The sequence below is a fragment of the Mustela lutreola genome, chromosome 2 (assembly GCF_030435805.1).
Source record: "Mustela lutreola isolate mMusLut2 chromosome 2, mMusLut2.pri, whole genome shotgun sequence".
NCBI lineage: Eukaryota > Metazoa > Chordata > Mammalia > Carnivora > Mustelidae > Mustela > Mustela lutreola.
Genome location: NC_081291.1, coordinates 105491420 through 105496264, shown reverse-complemented (window position 1 = coordinate 105496264; position 4845 = coordinate 105491420). Strand labels below are relative to the sequence as shown.

General features: G+C 41.3%; 1 pseudogene; it reads left to right on the top strand.

The window, feature by feature from the left end:
- Window positions 1–2775: 2775 nt before the first annotated feature.
- Window positions 2776–3258, top strand: LOC131825848 (large ribosomal subunit protein eL32-like; annotated as a pseudogene).
- Window positions 3259–4845: the final 1587 nt, after the last annotated feature.

The following is a 4845-nucleotide window of genomic DNA, read 5'->3' as shown; positions in this document are numbered from 1 at the left end:
TTACCTTGGGAGATAACAGTAAACACAATGATGTATTCAGAAAAAAAATAAAAAAGGAAAATAGCAAGGGGACATAAAAACTAGAAAATCATAAGACAAAATGAAAGATGCAAACCCAAGTAAAACCGGTACGAAAACAAATGTAGATGGGTTAATCTGGCCTTGAGTATAAGACAGTGATTCTCAAATTGGGTCAAAAGTCAAGTGAGAGATCAACTGCTTCTTCACCTTCAGCCAACTCATTCCTGTGAAATCTAGCCATCACATCCAGCTTACCCGTCTTTGCTCTTGTCCTGGCATGAAGGTAGTCACTCGACCCACTGGAGTCTCTTCAGCCCTTGTCTTTCTTAACCTCTTGGAACTATTTGGTGCTATTAGCCACACTCTTCCTCCTGACACAGACTTCTGGAAAGTTGTATGTTTCCTGGTTTTCTTCCTATCTCTCTGCCTACCCCTTCTAAGTGTCTTTTTCCTTTGGCCATCCCTTAAATGTTGGTGCTGTTCCTTGGGAGTCAGCCCTAGGCAATTTTCTTTCTCCCTCTATATACTCTTCCTGTAAGCACTCCCAAAGCTTTGATTATCACTCACATGCTGATGGATCCCAAATCTAGAACTCCAATCCTGGTCTCAGGAGAGATCTTGAGCTCAGATTTGTCCAACTGCGGAGTGGATATTTCTATTTAGCAATTTTGTAGGAACCTCAAACTTAACATTGCCCAACTAAATTTGTCATTTCTCCCATTTCTTTCTTCTGTTACTCTTAAATGGCACTACCTGATTGCTAAGGTCAGAAACCTGGGATCCAGTTTTGAATCCCTCTCCCTTAAACACCCACATCAAATGGACCAACCTCTTCTAAATATTTTCTAAAGTCCATTTGCTTCTTTGGGATCTCACTGCCAACCCCCTTTTCTGGCCCACTGCCTTTTCCTGCCTGGCCTAGTAAACAGCCTCCCTACCTCTAGTCACATGCCCCATGTCCACTGTGCTCCAGAGTATTGCTTCTGCCACAAAAACATTGGCCATGACACTTCCATGCTTAACGTCCTTCAGAGAGAAGTCCCTTTGTGACCTGCCACTGAATTTCTTTTGTCTTGAGTGTGACTTGCTCTTCTTATACTCAGGCCTTTGCACATGCTGTTCTCTTTCTCTGAAATACTGTTTGCAATTCTCTCCTTAGCTTTCCTCCTCTCATTCTTCAGGTCTCAGGTTAAATGTCATTTTCTCAGAAAAATCTAAAGTCATTTAGGCTTTCTGGCTTTGTGCTTTGTTATCACCATATGCTTTCTCTACCATTTATTGTAAAACTTTTGACATTTTTTTTCTTTTTTTTTTTTCATTTAAGAAAGAGACTGAGAGAGCACAAGCAGGGGGAGAGAGAGAGGGTGAGGAAGAAGCAGACTCCCTGCTGAGCTGGGAGCCTGATGTGGGGCTTGATCCCAGGACCTGGAGATCATGACCTGAGCCAAAAGCAGATGCTTAACCATCTGAGCCATCCAGGCGCCCCTGCTGACATTTCTTAATTGTTCTGTCTCCCTGTTGAAGTGCAAGGCTCATGAAGACAGGAACTGTGTGTGTCTTTTTTACTGCCATGCGCCCTCACATTTAGCACTGTGCCTATCATTAGATGTTCACTAAACAGTTACTGAATACATAAGAAGATGTACAAAGATGTGTCCTCTTGACGTTGCTCGAAATGGCAGACAACTGGAACATACATAATTTTCTAACATGAGGGGGTAAGTTCAATGAGGTATGACCCTTCATATATTGGATTACCCGTGCAGTCCAATCACTAGGAATAGCACTGTAAAAAATCTTCAGTGACACATTGAAAGTTGTTTCTCATACACTGTTAGGTGAAAATTACGGTATTACATACCGTATAGTCTGATCATGTTTTTGTTCTTATGTTTTTAATTTTCCCTGAGAAATCTTTCTCTTTTACATCTCCCTTTTCATTATTTTGTTATTTTTCTTTGCTTGTTTTCATCCTGTGGTTGTCTGCTCATGTTTCCTTGTTATTTTTTTTAAGGTTTTGTTTATTTGAGAGAGAGGGACAGAGATAGCGAGAGAGAGCACAAGAGCAGGGAGGAAAGGGAGAATCAGGCTTCCCGCCGAGCAGGACACTGGGATCATGACCTGAGTCAAAGGCAGATCACTTAACCAACTGAGCCACCCAGGTGCCCCTGTCTGCTCACGTTTTATGAAAGACAGCTCTTCTTCCATTCTATCAAGGATGCTAAACAATTGCCCAATATTTTCTTCTCGTATCCTGCAATAGCCTGCATTTTTGGAAATTTGTCCCTTCCTCGTGTTCATTAGGGAGGAAAGGATATGTCCTTTCTCTTACTCAGTAGCAGTTTTTTCATGGGCTCCATTTTTTTCTCTTTTTACTTACTTGGATTGAATGAAACAATTATCTTCTGCTTGGGAGATAATAGCATCCTTTTCTTAGATCAACAGCTTGAGAGGAGGTTGGTGCAAATGGTTCCCAGTCAAATTCTGAGTTCTAGAAGACTCTAGTACAGCTTTACTCACCAAGGTGACATCTTCAACACCTACTGCCTGGCCCTTTGATTCTGTGACCCCGTATGGTACTGAAAAACTTCAATTCCTTTTCCATTAAAAGTAACCAAGTCTTCTAGGGGAAAAGGGCGATTACAGATCTAAGTTGGAAATATACAAAATAAACCTGAACATCACATCTCATCATACCAGATAGCGAAGATTCTGCACCAAAAAGACTCAGGAATTGCTCGCTTCCTTGGAGCTGCCTGCGGAGGTGGTGGCCATCTGTTACTGGGCATCATGGCTGCCCTCAGACCTTTGGTGAAGCCCAAGATTGTTAAGAAGAGGACCAAGAAGTTCATCCCGCACCAGTCAGACTGATATGTCAAAATTAAGCACAACTGGTAGAAACAAAAAGGCATTGACAATAGGGTGCTCAGAAGATTCAAGGGCCAGATCCTGATGCCCAACATTGGTTACGGGAGCAACAGAAGACAAAACACATGTTGCCCAGTGGCTTCAGGAAGTTCCTAGTCCATAAGGTCAAGGAGCTTGAAGTGCTGCTGCTGTGCAACAAATCCAACTGTGCAGAGATGGCTCACAATGTCTCCTCCAAGAACTGCAAAGCTACTGTGGAAAGAACAGCCCAGCTGGCAATCAGAGTCACCAATCTCGATGCCAGGCTGCGCAGTGAAGAAAATGAATAGACAGCTGGTTGTGCATGTCATATTTGTGTTAATAAAACCATAAAACTTCAAAAAAGGGGGGATTTAGGAACCGATCTGAAGGGACTTTTAATGCCAGTGATGGATAATTTGAACATCAGTGAGGATAATTGCAATGGACCAAAACACATCACATAATTAAATCCATGCATTCACAATACTACCGCCCCCTCCAAGCCCTACTGGTCTCTGTGGGAGGGTGCTAGGTATCAACTCATTATTTTAAATCAAGGTAGGACATCAAGCATTTATGTTGCCTTTCCTGTATGAACCATATCACTGAGAAACCAAATACAGATTGTAGGGAATTTCTTTTTATAGGAGCATTACAGTCAATACATGAAGAAGGAAAGATAGAATTACAGCCATTTTGCCACCCGTAATGTAATAACAGATCTAGGCTTTAATCATCAACAGCTACTAACATGACACAAAAAGAGATGCCAACAGACATTAAGGGACTCCTGGTGGAAGAAAACAGCAGCACCTAAAAAGGAGTCTTGCCAAAAAAAAATATCAAACAAACCTGGTCAAGCCTCTGGACTCAATTCCCTTTTAACAGGAAATTTGGAAGATCATAAACATGCTGCACATTTGACCACCAGCAACATGAGGATGCAGTCATCAAAATCCAGAGTGAAGGAAACTCTTACCTGCTTCCCTCAACATATAATTTCCTAGGGGACATATAATGGTAAAGGGAGAAGGTGTAGAGTCTAAAAAGACATATCCCCAATGTATGGACCTTATTTGGATCCTGAGTCAAACAAACTGTCTTAAAAAGTCATGATATTTATCAAACAATTGAGAATTTGAGCACCGATAGGATTTCCTACAGTATTAAGAAATTATATTTACTGCTGGGGTGATAAAGAACTGTGTTAATGTGAAAAAAGTCTATTTTTAAAGATACATGCTAAAATGTTTACGGATGAAATGATAGGATGTTGAGAATCTGTTTCAAAAGTTATTGGGGGGGGGTAGAGATTGGAATATAAAAGAAACCATATTGGCCGTGGATTGATCATTGTTGAACTGGGTGATAGGAACACCCCAGAGGTTATTATATTGTTATACTCTTCTGCTAATTTTCCATATCTGGTATTCTCTATAATGAAAAGTTTTGAGAACTGTAATAATCCAAAAGCATTCAATGAAATAACCTCCTAACCCTTGACTCTCCAATACATAGTGCCTGTGCTTCTACTGTACTTGGGAATCCTCCTAGCAGAGTGGGACCTGCAGAGGAGGCCATCTGACCCAGTTACAGGCTTCAGTCAGCACCCGTCACTAAGGTCAAGCCAAGTCAAAATTTACCTTGACAATCCTTTAGCTTTCTCACGAAATAAGTAAATAAGGTACTGTGCATAAATCTTGTAGAGTGATTCTTATTTATAGTTGGATTTGAAAAACACAGAGATTGGGGTGCCTGGGTGGCTCAGTGGGTTAAAGCCTCTGGCTTTGGCTCAGGTCATGATCCCAGGGTCCTGGGATGGAGCTCTGCACTGTGCTCTCTGCTCATCAGGGAGCCTGTTTCTCCCTCTCTCTCTCTGCCTACTTGTAATCTGTCTGTCAAATAAATAAATAAAATCTTAAAAAAAAAAAAAAG